This window comes from Leptonotus elevatus, chromosome 16, assembly GCF_054856555.1.
Source record: "Leptonotus elevatus isolate MCC_2025b chromosome 16, RoL_Lele_1.0, whole genome shotgun sequence".
Classification (NCBI taxonomy): domain Eukaryota; kingdom Metazoa; phylum Chordata; class Actinopteri; order Syngnathiformes; family Syngnathidae; genus Leptonotus; species Leptonotus elevatus.
In genome coordinates, this window is record NC_141254.1 from 455,715 (window position 1) to 473,323 (window position 17,609).

Here is a 17,609-nt window from a genome sequence, read left to right on the forward strand (position 1 = left end):
TTTCATTGACCCAACTTGAGTACTGCCTTGAGTTTGAGCAATAGTAAGTGCTACTTGTTGGGGCAGTCATACAGTCATGATCCAAATGAAAAGCGTACACGATGGTGTTATATGTCTGTTTGAGAGATCACTTTTTACAAACAAAGTCTGCAAGATTGCTCAAACAAAAGCACTCACTTGTGTTCAGAGAACAGTAAGTGCTTCTTGTTGGGGTAGTTCTGGCGACTTTTCATACGACGTTTGGACAAATTTGATGATCTTAAATCACGATCATCTGAAATAGAGGAGTTGGTGATTTCCCTGTTTTAAAAACATTTGTCTTTTAGGGTCCAACCAGGGTGTACTGTTACTGGCATATTTGAAAAATGTCAATCAATCACTTTGTGATGACCTCAAATGGAAACGCCAATGTTATTTTTATTTTCATAAGTGCTTCCTTTTGGGGTTCTCTCGGCTGCGAATTTTTCTGGAGACAGCTGCTCACACTGATAACCATCACATGAATTGACAACGATTCTAGCCCATTCATCGAATGGGAGGATGCAATGGGTCCAACCAGGGTGTCATTTACAGCATCCATCTGCGGGTCACATTAGGTTCTCACTCTATATTTGTCAGTTTATCAACCCAAACAAACGTACTGACTGGAATTTTCACTGCAGTAAGTGCTTTTGTTGGGGTAGTGTTGCTGTAGCAACGTACGTCTTATGTCCGTTAAGAAATGGTCGGAACTTGACTCCCAGATTTGTATGGCCCTTGCATAGGTTATAGTTAAATGTTCAACGGAGTAAGGCTCCTTTTTGGTTGCTTTTGCATTACTGACATATTTGAAAAATGTCAATCAATCACTTCGTGATGACCTCAAATGGAAACGCCAATGTTATTTTTCTTTTCATAAGTGCTTCCTTTTGGGGTTCTCTCGGCTGCGAGTTTTTCTGGAGACAGCTGCTCAAACTGATAACCATCACATGAATCGACAACGATTCTAGCCCATTCATCGAATGGGAGTAGGACTGCAATGTGTTCCAGAGCCTACTGTATGCATGGAAGGCGGGGTTGAGTTTCATTGGCCAATGTCTGTATTTAAAGTGGTTATCATTGCAGGCTGCATATCTTCTCCACTTTAGGATCTTCGGCAAGGCAGGAATGATACAATAACAATTGGACAATCTACAACAGAATGGAAGACACTCCTCCCTCTAAGTCTGTTTCATTGACCCAACTTGAGTACTGCCTTGAGTTTGAGCAATAGTAAGTGCTACTTGTTGGGGCAGTCATACAGTCATGATCCAAATGAAAAGCGTACACGATGGTGTTATATGTCTGTTTGAGAGATCACTTTTTACAAACAAAGTCTGCAAGATTGCTCAAACAAAAGCACTCACTTGTGTTCAGAGAACAGTAAGTGCTTCTTGTTGGGGTAGTTCTGGCGACTTTTCATACGACGTTTGGACAAATTTGATGATCTTAAATCACGATCATCTGAAATAGAGGAGTTGGCGATTTCCTTGTTTTAAAAACATTTGTCTTTTAGGGTCCAACCAGGGTGTACTGTTACTGGCATATTTGAAAAATGTCAATCAATCACTTTGTGATGACCTCAAATGGAAACGCCAATGTTATTTTTATTTTCATAAGTGCTTCCTTTTGGGGTTCTCTCGGCTGCGAATTTTTCTGGAGACAGCTGCTCACACTGATAACCATCACATGAATTGACAACGATTCTAGCCCATTCATCGAATGGGAGGATGCAATGGGTCCAACCAGGGTGTCATTTACAGCATCCATCTGCGGGTCACATTAGGTTCTCACTCTATATTTGTCAGTTTCACAACCCAAACAAACGTACTGACTGGAATTTTCACTGCAGTAAGTGCTTTTGTTGGGGTAGTGTTGCTGCAGCAACGTACGTCTTATGTCCGTTAGGAAATGGTAGGAACTTGACTCCCAGATTTGTATGGCCCTTGCATAGGTTATAGTTAAATGTTCAACGGAGTAAGGCTCCTTTTTGGTTGCTTTTGCATTACTGACATATTTGAAAAATGTCAATCAATCACTTCGTGATGACCTCAAATGGAAACGCCAATGTTATTTTTCTTTTCATAAGTGCTTCCTTTTTTGGGTTCTCTCGGCTGCGAGTTTTTCTGGAGACAGCTGCTCAAACTGATAACCATCACATGAATCGACAACAATTCTAGCCCATTCATCGAATGGGAGTAGGACTGCAATGTGTTCCAGAGCCTATTGTATGCATGGAAGGCGGGGTTGAGTTTCATTGGCCAATGTCTGTATTTAAAGTGGTTATCATTGCAGGCTGCATATCTTCTCCACTTTAGGATCTTCGGCAAGGCAGGAATGATACAATAACAATTGGACAATCTCCAACAGAATGGAAGACACTCCTCCCTCTAAGTCTGTTTCATTGACCCAACTTGAGTACTGCCTTGAGTTTGAGCAATAGTAAGTGCTACTTGTTGGGGCAGTCATACAGTCATGATCCAAATGAAAAGCGTACACGATGGTGTTATATGTCTGTTTGAGAGATCACTTTTTACAAACAAAGTCTGCAAGATTGCTCAAACAAAAGCACTCACTTGTGTTCAGAGAACAGTAAGTGCTTCTTGTTGGGGTAGTTCTGGCGACTTTTCATACGACGTTTGGACAAATTTGATGATCTTAAATCACGATCATCTGAAATAGAGGAGTTGGCGATTTCCTTGTTTTAAAAACATTTGTCTTTTAGGGTCCAACCAGGGTGTACTGTTACTGGCATATTTGAAAAATGTCAATCAATCACTTTGTGATGACCTCAAATGGAAACGCCAATGTTATTTTTATTTTCATAAGTGCTTCCTTTTGGGGTTCTCTCGGCTGCGAATGTTTCTGGAGACAGCTGCTCACACTGATAACCATCACATGAATTGACAACGATTCTAGCCCATTCATCGAATGGGAGGATGCAATGGGTCCAACCAGGGTGTCATTTACAGAATCCATCTGCGGGTCACATTAGGTTCTCACTCTATATTTGTCAGTTTCACAACCCAAACAAACGTACTGACTGGAATTTTCACTGCAGTAAGTGCTTTTGTTGGGGTAGTGTTGCTGCAGCAACGTACGTCTTATGTCCGTTAGGAAATGGTAGGAACTTGACTCCCAGATTTGTATGGCCCTTGCATAGGTTATAGTTAAATGTTCAACGGAGTAAGGCTCCTTTTTGGTTGCTTTTGCATTACTGACATATTTGAAAAATGTCAATCAATCACTTCGTGATGACCTCAAATGGAAACGCCAATGTTATTTTTCTTTTCATAAGTGCTTCCTTTTGGGGTTCTCTCGGCTGCGAGTTTTTCTGGAGACAGCTGCTCAAACTGATAACCATCACATGAATCGACAACGATTCTAGCCCATTCATCGAATGGGAGTAGGACTGCAATGTGTTCCAGAACCTACTGTATGCATGGAAGGCGGGGTTGAGTTTCATTGGCCAATGTCTGTATTTAAAGTGGTTATCATTGCAGGCTGCATATCTTCTCCACTTTAGGATTTTCGGCAAGGCAGGAATGATACAATAACAATTGGACAATCTACAACAGAATGGAAGACACTCCTCCCTCTAAGTCTGTTTCATTGACCCAACTTGAGTACTGCCTTGAGTTTGAGCAATAGTAAGTGCTACTTGTTGGGGCAGTCATACAGTCATGATCCAAATGAAAAGCGTACACGATGGTGTTATATGTCTGTTTGAGAGATCACTTTTTTACAAACAAAGTCTGCAAGATTGCTCAAACAAAAGCACTCACTTGTGTTCAGAGAACAGTAAGTGCTTCTTGTTGGGGTAGTTCTGGCGACTTTTCATACGACGTTTGGACAAATTTGATGATCTTAAATCACGATCATCTGAAATAGAGGAGTTGGCGATTTCCTTGTTTTAAAAACATTTGTCTTTTAGGGTCCAACCAGGGTGTACTGTTACTGGCATATTTGAAAAATGTCAATCAATCACTTTGTGATGACCTCAAATGGAAACGCCAATGTTATTTTTATTTTCATAAGTGCTTCCTTTTGGGGTTCTCTCGGCTGCGAATTTTTCTGGAGACAGCTGCCCACACTGATAACCATCACATGAATTGACAACGATTCTAGCCCATTCATCGAATGGGAGGATGCAATGGGTCCAACCAGGGTGTCATTTACAGCATCCATCTGCGGGTCACATTAGGTTCTCACTCTATATTTGTCAGTTTATCAACCCAAACAAACGTACTGACTGGAATTTTCACTGCAGTAAGTGCTTTTGTTGGGGTAGTGTTGCTGTAGCAACGTACGTCTTATGTCCGTTAAGAAATGGTAGGAACTTGACTCCCAGATTTGTATGGCCCTTGCATAGGTTATAGTTAAATGTTCAACGGAGTAAGGCTCCTTTTTGGTTGCTTTTGCATTACTGACATATTTGAAAAATGTCAATCAATCACTTCGTGATGACCTCAAATGGAAACGCCAATGTTATTTTTCTTTTCATAAGTGCTTCCTTTTGGGGTTCTCTCGGCTGCGAGTTTTTCTGGAGACAGCTGCTCAAACTGATAACCATCACATGAATCGACAACGATTCTAGCCCATTCATCGAATGGGAGTAGGACTGCAATGTGTTCCAGAGCCTATTGTATGCATGGAAGGCGGGGTTGAGTTTCATTGGCCAATGTCTGTATTTAAAGTGGTTATCATTGCAGGCTGCATATCTTCTCCACTTTAGGATCTTCGGCAAGGCAGGAATGATACAATAACAATTGGACAATCTCCAACAGAATGGAAGACACTCCCTCTAAGTCTGTTTCATTGACCCAACTTGAGTACTGCCTTGAGTTTGAGCAATAGTAAGTGCTACTTGTTGGGGCAGTCATACAGTCATGATCCAAATGAAAAGCGTACACGATGGTGTTATATGTCTGTTTGAGAGATCACTTTTTACAAACAAAGTCTGCAAGATTGCTCAAACAAAAGCACTCACTTGTGTTCAGAGAACAGTAAGTGCTTCTTGTTGGGGTAGTTCTGGCGACTTTTCATACGACGTTTGGACAAATTTGATGATCTTAAATCACGATCATCTGAAATAGAGGAGTTGGCGATTTCCCTGTTTTAAAAACATTTGTCTTTTAGGGTCCAACCAGGGTGTACTGTTACTGGCATATTTGAAAAATGTCAATCAATCACTTTGTGATGACCTCAAATGGAAACGCCAATGTTATTTTTATTTTCATAAGTGCTTCCTTTTGGGGTTCTCTCGGCTGCGAATTTTTCTGGAGACAGCTGCTCACACTGATAACCATCACATGAATTGACAACGATTCTAGCCCATTCATCGAATGGGAGGATGCAATGGGTCCAACCAGGGTGTCATTTACAGCATCCATCTGCGGGTCACATTAGGTTCTCACTCTATATTTGTCAGTTTATCAACCCAAACAAACGTACTGACTGGAATTTTCACTGCAGTAAGTGCTTTTGTTGGGGTAGTGTTGCTGTAGCAACGTACGTCTTATGTCCGTTAAGAAATGGTCGGAACTTGACTCCCAGATTTGTATGGCCCTTGCATAGGTTATAGTTAAATGTTCAACGGAGTAAGGCTCCTTTTTGGTTGCTTTTGCATTACTGACATATTTGAAAAATGTCAATCAATCACTTCGTGATGACCTCAAATGGAAACGCCAATGTTATTTTTCTTTTCATAAGTGCTTCCTTTTGGGGTTCTCTCGGCTGCGAGTTTTTCTGGAGACAGCTGCTCAAACTGATAACCATCACATGAATCGACAACGATTCTAGCCCATTCATCGAATGGGAGTAGGACTGCAATGTGTTCCAGAGCCTACTGTATGCATGGAAGGCGGGGTTGAGTTTCATTGGCCAATGTCTGTATTTAAAGTGGTTATCATTGCAGGCTGCATATCTTCTCCACTTTAGGATCTTCGGCAAGGCAGGAATGATACAATAACAATTGGACAATCTACAACAGAATGGAAGACACTCCTCCCTCTAAGTCTGTTTCATTGACCCAACTTGAGTACTGCCTTGAGTTTGAGCAATAGTAAGTGCTACTTGTTGGGGCAGTCATACAGTCATGATCCAAATGAAAAGCGTACACGATGGTGTTATATGTCTGTTTGAGAGATCACTTTTTACAAACAAAGTCTGCAAGATTGCTCAAACAAAAGCACTCACTTGTGTTCAGAGAACAGTAAGTGCTTCTTGTTGGGGTAGTTCTGGCGACTTTTCATACGACGTTTGGACAAATTTGATGATCTTAAATCACGATCATCTGAAATAGAGGAGTTGGCGATTTCCTTGTTTTAAAAACATTTGTCTTTTAGGGTCCAACCAGGGTGTACTGTTACTGGCATATTTGAAAAATGTCAATCAATCACTTTGTGATGACCTCAAATGGAAACGCCAATGTTATTTTTATTTTCATAAGTGCTTCCTTTTGGGGTTCTCTCGGCTGCGAATTTTTCTGGAGACAGCTGCTCACACTGATAACCATCACATGAATTGACAACGATTCTAGCCCATTCATCGAATGGGAGGATGCAATGGGTCCAACCAGGGTGTCATTTACAGCATCCATCTGCGGGTCACATTAGGTTCTCACTCTATATTTGTCAGTTTCACAACCCAAACAAACGTACTGACTGGAATTTTCACTGCAGTAAGTGCTTTTGTTGGGGTAGTGTTGCTGCAGCAACGTACGTCTTATGTCCGTTAGGAAATGGTAGGAACTTGACTCCCAGATTTGTATGGCCCTTGCATAGGTTATAGTTAAATGTTCAACGGAGTAAGGCTCCTTTTTGGTTGCTTTTGCATTACTGACATATTTGAAAAATGTCAATCAATCACTTCGTGATGACCTCAAATGGAAACGCCAATGTTATTTTTCTTTTCATAAGTGCTTCCTTTTTTGGGTTCTCTCGGCTGCGAGTTTTTCTGGAGACAGCTGCTCAAACTGATAACCATCACATGAATCGACAACAATTCTAGCCCATTCATCGAATGGGAGTAGGACTGCAATGTGTTCCAGAGCCTATTGTATGCATGGAAGGCGGGGTTGAGTTTCATTGGCCAATGTCTGTATTTAAAGTGGTTATCATTGCAGGCTGCATATCTTCTCCACTTTAGGATCTTCGGCAAGGCAGGAATGATACAATAACAATTGGACAATCTCCAACAGAATGGAAGACACTCCTCCCTCTAAGTCTGTTTCATTGACCCAACTTGAGTACTGCCTTGAGTTTGAGCAATAGTAAGTGCTACTTGTTGGGGCAGTCATACAGTCATGATCCAAATGAAAAGCGTACACGATGGTGTTATATGTCTGTTTGAGAGATCACTTTTTACAAACAAAGTCTGCAAGATTGCTCAAACAAAAGCACTCACTTGTGTTCAGAGAACAGTAAGTGCTTCTTGTTGGGGTAGTTCTGGCGACTTTTCATACGACGTTTGGACAAATTTGATGATCTTAAATCACGATCATCTGAAATAGAGGAGTTGGCGATTTCCTTGTTTTAAAAACATTTGTCTTTTAGGGTCCAACCAGGGTGTACTGTTACTGGCATATTTGAAAAATGTCAATCAATCACTTTGTGATGACCTCAAATGGAAACGCCAATGTTATTTTTATTTTCATAAGTGCTTCCTTTTGGGGTTCTCTCGGCTGCGAGTTTTTCTGGAGACAGCTGCTCAAACTGATAACCATCACATGAATCGACAACGATTCTAGCCCATTCATCGAATGGGAGTAGGACTGCAATGTGTTCCAGAACCTACTGTATGCATGGAAGGCGGGGTTGAGTTTCATTGGCCAATGTCTGTATTTAAAGTGGTTATCATTGCAGGCTGCATATCTTCTCCACTTTAGGATTTTCGGCAAGGCAGGAATGATACAATAACAATTGGACAATCTACAACAGAATGGAAGACACTCCTCCCTCTAAGTCTGTTTCATTGACCCAACTTGAGTACTGCCTTGAGTTTGAGCAATAGTAAGTGCTACTTGTTGGGGCAGTCATACAGTCATGATCCAAATGAAAAGCGTACACGATGGTGTTATATGTCTGTTTGAGAGATCACTTTTTTACAAACAAAGTCTGCAAGATTGCTCAAACAAAAGCACTCACTTGTGTTCAGAGAACAGTAAGTGCTTCTTGTTGGGGTAGTTCTGGCGACTTTTCATACGACGTTTGGACAAATTTGATGATCTTAAATCACGATCATCTGAAATAGAGGAGTTGGCGATTTCCTTGTTTTAAAAACATTTGTCTTTTAGGGTCCAACCAGGGTGTACTGTTACTGGCATATTTGAAAAATGTCAATCAATCACTTTGTGATGACCTCAAATGGAAACGCCAATGTTATTTTTATTTTCATAAGTGCTTCCTTTTGGGGTTCTCTCGGCTGCGAATTTTTCTGGAGACAGCTGCCCACACTGATAACCATCACATGAATTGACAACGATTCTAGCCCATTCATCGAATGGGAGGATGCAATGGGTCCAACCAGGGTGTCATTTACAGCATCCATCTGCGGGTCACATTAGGTTCTCACTCTATATTTGTCAGTTTATCAACCCAAACAAACGTACTGACTGGAATTTTCACTGCAGTAAGTGCTTTTGTTGGGGTAGTGTTGCTGTAGCAACGTACGTCTTATGTCCGTTAAGAAATGGTAGGAACTTGACTCCCAGATTTGTATGGCCCTTGCATAGGTTATAGTTAAATGTTCAACGGAGTAAGGCTCCTTTTTGGTTGCTTTTGCATTACTGACATATTTGAAAAATGTCAATCAATCACTTCGTGATGACCTCAAATGGAAACGCCAATGTTATTTTTCTTTTCATAAGTGCTTCCTTTTGGGGTTCTCTCGGCTGCGAGTTTTTCTGGAGACAGCTGCTCAAACTGATAACCATCACATGAATCGACAACGATTCTAGCCCATTCATCGAATGGGAGTAGGACTGCAATGTGTTCCAGAGCCTATTGTATGCATGGAAGGCGGGGTTGAGTTTCATTGGCCAATGTCTGTATTTAAAGTGGTTATCATTGCAGGCTGCATATCTTCTCCACTTTAGGATCTTCGGCAAGGCAGGAATGATACAATAACAATTGGACAATCTCCAACAGAATGGAAGACACTCCCTCTAAGTCTGTTTCATTGACCCAACTTGAGTACTGCCTTGAGTTTGAGCAATAGTAAGTGCTACTTGTTGGGGCAGTCATACAGTCATGATCCAAATGAAAAGCGTACACGATGGTGTTATATGTCTGTTTGAGAGATCACTTTTTACAAACAAAGTCTGCAAGATTGCTCAAACAAAAGCACTCACTTGTGTTCAGAGAACAGTAAGTGCTTCTTGTTGGGGTAGTTCTGGCGACTTTTCATACGACGTTTGGACAAATTTGATGATCTTAAATCACGATCATCTGAAATAGAGGAGTTGGCGATTTCCCTGTTTTAAAAACATTTGTCTTTTAGGGTCCAACCAGGGTGTCATTTACAGAATCCATCTGCGGGTCACATTAGGTTCTCACTCTATATTTGTCAGTTTCACAACCCAAACAAACGTACTGACTAGAATTTTCACTGCAGTAAGTGCTTTTGTTGGGGTAGTGTTGCTGCAGCAACGTACGTCTTATGTCCGTTAGGAAATGGTAGGAACTTGACTCCCAGATTTGTATGGCCCTTGCATAGGTTATAGTTAAATGTTCAACGGAGTAAGGCTCCTTTTTGGTTGCTTTTGCATTACTGACATATTTGAAAAATGTCAATCAATCACTTTGTGATGACCTCAAATGGAAACGCCAATGTTATTTTTCTTTTCATAAGTGCTTCCTTTTGGGGTTCTCTCGGCTGCGAGTTTTTCTGGAGACAGCTGCTCAAACTGATAACCATCACATGAATCGACAACGATTCTAGCCCATTCATCGAATGGGAGTAGGACTGCAATGTGTTCCAGAGCCTATTGTATGCATGGAAGGCGGGGTTGAGTTTCATTGGCCAATGTCTGTATTTAAAGTGGTTATCACTGCAGGCTGCATATCTTCTCCACTTTAGGATCTTCGGCAAGGCAGGAATGATACAATAACAATTGGACAATCTACAACAGAATGGAAGACACTCCCCCTAAGTCTGTTTCATTGACCCAACTTGAGTACTGCCTTGAGTTTGAGCAATAGTAAGTGCTACTTGTTGGGGCAGTCATACAGTCATGATCCAAATGAAAAGCGTAAACGATGGTGTTATATGTCTGTTTGAGAGATCACTTTTTACAAACAAAGTCTGCAAGATTGCTCAAACAAAAGCACTCACTTGTGTTCAGAGAACAGTAAGTGCTTCTTGTTGGGGTAGTTCTGGCGACTTTTCATACGACGTTTGGACAAATTTGATGATCTTAAATCACGATCATCTGAAATAGAGGAGTTGGCGATTTCCCTGTTTTAAAAACATTTGTCTTTTAGGGTCCAACCAGGGTGTACTGTTACTGGCATATTTGAAAAATGTCAATCAATCACTTTGTGATGACCTCAAATGGAAACGCCAATGTTATTTTTATTTTCATAAGTGCTTCCTTTTGAGGTTCTCTCGGCTGCGAATTTTTCTGGAGACAGCTGCTCACACTGATAACCATCACATGAATTGACAACGATTCTAGCCCATTCATCGAATGGGAGGATGCAATGAGTCCAACCAGGGTGTCATTTACAGCATCTTTCTGCGGGTCACATTAGGTTCTCACTCTATATTTGTCAGTTTATCAACCCAAACAAACGTACTGACTGGAATTTTCACTGCAGTAAGTGCTTTTGTTGGGGTAGTGTTGCTGTAGCAACGTACGTCTTATGTCCGTTAAGAAATGGTAGGAACTTGACTCCCAGATTTGTATGGCCCTTGCATAGGTTATAGTTAAATGTTCAACGGAGTAAGGCTCCTTTTTGGTTGCTTTTGCATTACTGACATATTTGAAAAATGTCAATCAATCACTTCGTGATGACCTCAAATGGAAACGCCAATGTTATTTTTATTTTCATAAGTGCTTCCTTTTGGGGTTCTCTCGGCTGCGAGATTTTCTGAAGACAGCTGCTCAAACTGATAACCATCACATGAATTGTCAACGATTCTAGTCCATTCATCGAATGGGAGGACTGCAATGTGTTCCAGAGCCTATTGTATGCATGGAAGGCGGGGTTGAGTTTCATTGGCCAATGTCTGTATTTAAAGTGGTTATCATTGCAGGCTGCATATCTTCTCCACTTTAGGATCTTCGGCAAGGCAGGAATGATACAATAACAATTGGACAATCTCCAACAGAATGGAAGACACTCCCTCTAAGTCTGTTTCATTGACCCAACTTGAGTACTGCCTTGAGTTTGAGCAATAGTAAGTGCTACTTGTTGGGGCAGTCATACAGTCATGATCCAAATGAAAAGCGTACACGATGGTGTTATATGTCTGTTTGAGAGATCACTTTTTACAAACAAAGTCTGCAAGATTGCTCAAACAAAAGCACTCACTTGTGTTCAGAGAACAGTAAGTGCTTCTTGTTGGGGTAGTTCTGGCGACTTTTCATACGACGTTTGGACAAATTTGATGATCTTAAATCACGATCATCTGAAATAGAGGAGTTGGCGATTTCCCTGTTTTAAAAACATTTGTCTTTTAGGGTCCAACCAGGGTGTCATTTACAGAATCCATCTGCGGGTCACATTAGGTTCTCACTCTATATTTGTCAGTTTCACAACCCAAACAAACGTACTGACTAGAATTTTCACTGCAGTAAGTGCTTTTGTTGGGGTAGTGTTGCTGCAGCAACGTACGTCTTATGTCCGTTAGGAAATGGTAGGAACTTGACTCCCAGATTTGTATGGCCCTTGCATAGGTTATAGTTAAATGTTCAACGGAGTAAGGCTCCTTTTTGGTTGCTTTTGCATTACTGATATATTTGAAAAATGTCAATCAATCACTTTGTGATGACCTCAAATGGAAACGCCAATGTTATTTTTATTTTCATAAGTGCTTCCTTTTGGGGTTCTCTCGGCTGCGAATTTTTCTGGAGACAGCTGCTCACACTGATAACCATCACATGAATTGACAACGATTCTAGCCCATTCATCGAATGGGAGGATGCAATGGGTCCAACCAGGGTGTCATTTACAGCATCCATCTGCGGGTCACATTAGGTTCTCACTCTATATTTGTCAGTTTATCAACCCAAACAAACGTACTGACTGGAATTTTCACTGCAGTAAGTGCTTTTGTTGGGGTAGTGTTGCTGTAGCAACGTACGTCTTATGTCCGTTAAGAAATGGTAGGAACTTGACTCCCAGATTTGTATGGCCCTTGCATAGGTTATAGTTAAATGTTCAACGGAGTAAGGCTCCTTTTTGGTTGCTTTTGCATTACTGACATATTTGAAAAATGTCAATCAATCACTTCGTGATGACCTCAAATGGAAACGCCAATGTTATTTTTCTTTTCATAAGTGCTTCCTTTTGGGGTTCTCTCGGCTGCGAGTTTTTCTGGAGACAGCTGCTCAAACTGATAACCATCACATGAATCGACAACGATTCTAGCCCATTCATCGAATGGGAGTAGGACTGCAATGTGTTCCAGAGCCTACTGTATGCATGGAAGGCGGGGTTGAGTTTCATTGGCCAATGTCTGTATTTAAAGTGGTTATCATTGCAGGCTGCATATCTTCTCCACTTTAGGATCTTCGGCAAGGCAGGAATGATACAATAACAATTGGACAATCTCCAACAGAATGGAAGACACTCCCTCTAAGTCTGTTTCATTGACCCAACTTGAGTACTGCCTTGAGTTTGAGCAATAGTAAGTGCTACTTGTTGGGGCAGTCATACAGTCATGATCCAAATGAAAAGCGTACACGATGGTGTTATATGTCTGTTTGAGAGATCACTTTTTACAAACAAAGTCTGCAAGATTGCTCAAACAAAAGCACTCACTTGTGTTCAGAGAACAGTAAGTGCTTCTTGTTGGGGTAGTTCTGGCGACTTTTCATACGACGTTTGGACAAATTTGATGATCTTAAATCACGATCATCTGAAATAGAGGAGTTGGCGATTTCCCTGTTTTAAAAACATTTGTCTTTTAGGGTCCAACCAGGGTGTCATTTACAGAATCCATCTGCGGGTCACATTAGGTTCTCACTCTATATTTGTCAGTTTCACAACCCAAACAAACGTACTGACTAGAATTTTCACTGCAGTAAGTGCTTTTGTTGGGGTAGTGTTGCTGCAGCAACGTACGTCTTATGTCCGTTAGGAAATGGTAGGAACTTGACTCCCAGATTTGTATGGCCCTTGCATAGGTTATAGTTAAATGTTCAACGGAGTAAGGCTCCTTTTTGGTTGCTTTTGCATTACTGACATATTTGAAAAATGTCAATCAATCACTTTGTGATGACCTCAAATGGAAACGCCAATGTTATTTTTATTTTCATAAGTGCTTCCTTTTGGGGTTCTCTCGGCTGCGAATTTTTCTGGAGACAGCTGCTCACACTGATAACCATCACATGAATTGACAACGATTCTAGCCCATTCATCGAATGGGAGGATGCAATGGGTCCAACCAGGGTGTCATTTACAGCATCCATCTGCGGGTCACATTAGGTTCTCACTCTATATTTGTCAGTTTATCAACCCAAACAAACGTACTGACTGGAATTTTCACTGCAGTAAGTGCTTTTGTTGGGGTAGTGTTGCTGTAGCAACGTACGTCTTATGTCCGTTAAGAAATGGTAGGAACTTGACTCCCAGATTTGTATGGCCCTTGCATAGGTTATAGTTAAATGTTCAACGGAGTAAGGCTCCTTTTTGGTTGCTTTTGCATTACTGACATATTTGAAAAATGTCAATCAATCACTTCGTGATGACCTCAAATGGAAACGCCAATGTTATTTTTCTTTTCATAAGTGCTTCCTTTTGGGGTTCTCTCGGCTGCGAGTTTTTCTGGAGACAGCTGCTCAAACTGATAACCATCACATGAATCGACAACGATTCTAGCCCATTCATCGAATGGGAGTAGGACTGCAATGTGTTCCAGAGCCTATTGTATGCATGGAAGGCGGGGTTGAGTTTCATTGGCCAATGTCTGTATTTAAAGTGGTTATCACTGCAGGCTGCATATCTTCTCCACTTTAGGATCTTCGGCAAGGCAGGAATGATACAATAACAATTGGACAATCTACAACAGAATGGAAGACACTCCCCCTAAGTCTGTTTCATTGACCCAACTTGAGTACTGCCTCGAGTTTGAGCAATAGTAAGTGCTACTTGTTGGGGCAGTCATACAGTCATGATCCAAAAGAAAAGCGTACACGATGGTGTTATATGTCTGTTTGAGAGATCACTTTTTACAAACAAAGTCTGCAAGATTGCTCAAACAAAAGCACTCACTTATGTTCAGAGAACAGTAAGTGCTTCTTGTTGGGGTAGTTCTGGCGACTTTTCATACGACGTTTGGACAAATTTGATGATCTTAAATCACGATCATCTGAAATAGAGGAGTTGGCGATTTCCCTGTTTTAAAAACATTTGTCTTTTAGGGTCCAACCAGGGTGTCATTTACAGAATCCATCTGCGGGTCACATTAGGTTCTCACTCTATATTTGTCAGTTTCACAACCCAAACAAACGTACTGACTAGAATTTTCACTGCAGTAAGTGCTTTTGTTGGGGTAGTGTTGCTGCAGCAACGTACGTCTTATGTCCGTTAGGAAATGGTAGGAACTTGACTCCCAGATTTGTATGGCCCTTGCATAGGTTATAGTTAAATGTTCAACGGAGTAAGGCTCCTTTTTGGTTGCTTTTGCATTACTGACATATTTGAAAAATGTCAATCAATCACTTCGTGATAACCTCAAATGGAAACGCCAATGTTATTTTTATTTTCATAAGTGCTTCCTTTTGGGGTTCTCTCGGCTGCGAATTTTTCTGGAGACAGCTGCTCACACTGATAACCATCACATGAATTGACAACGATTCTAGCCCATTCATCGAATGGGAGGACTGCAATGGGTCCAACCAGGGTGTCATTTACAGCATCCATCTGCGGTCACATTAGGTTCTCACTCTATATTTGTCAGTTTCACAACCCAAACAAACGTACTGACTGGAATTTTCACTGCAGTAAGTGCTTTTGTTGGGGTAGTGTTGCTGCAGCAACGTACGTCTTATGTCCGTTAGGAAATGGTAGGAACTTGACTCCCAGATTTGTATGGCCCTTGCATAGGTTATAGTTAAATGTTCAACGGAGTAAGTCTCCTTTTTGGTTGCTTTTGCATTACTGACATATTTGAAAAATGTCAATCAATCACTTCGTGATGACCTCAAATGGAAACGCCAATGTTATTTTTCTTTTCATAAGTGCTTCCTTTTGGGGTTCTCTCGGCTGCGAGTTTTTCTGGAGACAGCTGCTCAAACTGATAACCATCACATGAATCGACAACGATTCTAGCCCATTCATCGAATGGGAGTAGGACTGCAATGTGTTCCAGAGCCTATTGTATGCATGGAAGGCGGGGTTGAGTTTCATTGGCCAATGTCTGTATTTAAAGTGGTTATCACTGCAGGCTGCATATCTTCTCCACTTTAGGATCTTCGGCAAGGCAGGAATGATACAATAACAATTGGACAATCTCCAACAGAATGGAAGACACTCCCTCTAAGTCTGTTTCATTGACCCAACTTGAGTACTGCCTTGAGTTTGAGCAATAGTAAGTGCTACTTGTTGGGGCAGTCATACAGTCATGATCCAAATGAAAAGCGTACACGATGGTGTTATATGTCTGTTTGAGAGATCACTTTTTACAAACAAAGTCTGCAAGATTGCTCAAACAAAAGCACTCACTTGTGTTCAGAGAACAGTAAGTGCTTCTTGTTGGGGTAGTTCTGGCGACTTTTCATACGACGTTTGGACAAATTTGATGATCTTAAATCACGATCATCTGAAATAGAGGAGTTGGCGATTTCCCTGTTTTAAAAACATTTGTCTTTTAGGGTCCAACCAGGGTGTACTGTTACTGGCATATTTGAAAAATGTCAATCAATCACTTTGTGATGACCTCAAATGGAAACGCCAATGTTATTTTTATTTTCATAAGTGCTTCCTTTTGAGGTTCTCTCGGCTGCGAATTTTTCTGGAGACAGCTGCTCACACTGATAACCATCACATGAATTGACAACGATTCTAGCCCATTCATCGAATGGGAGGATGCAATGGGTCCAACCAGGGTGTCATTTACAGCATCCATCTGCGGGTCACATTAGGTTCTCACTCTATATTTGTCAGTTTCACAACCCAAACAAACGTACTGACTGGAATTTTCACTGCAGTAAGTGCTTTTGTTGGGGTAGTGTTGCTGTAGCAACGTACGTCTTATGTCCGTTAAGAAATGGTAGGAACTTGACTCCCAGATTTGTATGGCCCTTGCATAGGTTATAGTTAAATGTTCAACGGAGTAAGGCTCCTTTTTGGTTGCTTTTGCATTACTGACATATTTGAAAAATGTCAATCAATCACTTCGTGATGACCTCAAATGGAAACGCCAATGTTATTTTTCTTTTCATAAGTGCTTCCTTTTGGGGTTCTCTCGGCTGCGAGTTTTTCTGGAGACAGCTGCTCAAACTGATAACCATCACATGAATCGACAACGATTCTAGCCCATTCATCGAATGGGAGTAGGACTGCAATGTGTTCCAGAGCCTACTGTATGCATGGAAGGCGGGGTTGAGTTTCATTGGCCAATGTCTGTATTTAAAGTGGTTATCATTGCAGGCTGCATATCTTCTCCACTTTAGGTTCTTCGGCAAGGCAGGAATGATACAATAACAATTGGACGATCTCCAACAGAATGGAAGACACTCCCTCTAAGTCTGTTTCATTGACCCAACTTGAGTACTCCCTTGAGTTTGAGCAATAGTAAGTGCTACTTGTTGGGGCAGTCATACAGTCATGATCCAAATGAAAAGCGTACACGATGGTGTTATATGTCTGTTTGAGAGATCACTTTTTACAAACAAAGTCTGCAAGATTGCTCAAACAAAAGCACTCACTTGTGTTCAGAGAACAGTAAGTGCTTCTTGTTGGGGTAGTTCTGGCGACTTTTCATACGACGTTTGGACAAATTTGATGATCTTAAATCACGATCATCTGAAATAGAGGAGTTGGCGATTTCCCTGTTTTAAAAACATTTGTCTTTTAGGGTCCAACCAGGGTGTACTGTTACTGGCATATTTGAAAAATGTCAATCAATCACTTTGTGATGACCTCAAATGGAAACGCCAATGTTATTTTTATTTTCATAAGTGCTTCCTTTTGAGGTTCTCTCGGCTGCGAATTTTTCTGGAGACAGCTGCTCACACTGATAACCATCACATGAATTGACAACGATTCTAGCCCATTCATCGAATGGGAGGATGCAATGGGTCCAACCAGGGTGTCATTTACAGCATCCATCTGCGGGTCACATTAGGTTCTCACTCTATATTTGTCAGTTTCACAACCCAAACAAACGTACTGACTGGAATTTTCACTGCAGTAAGTGCT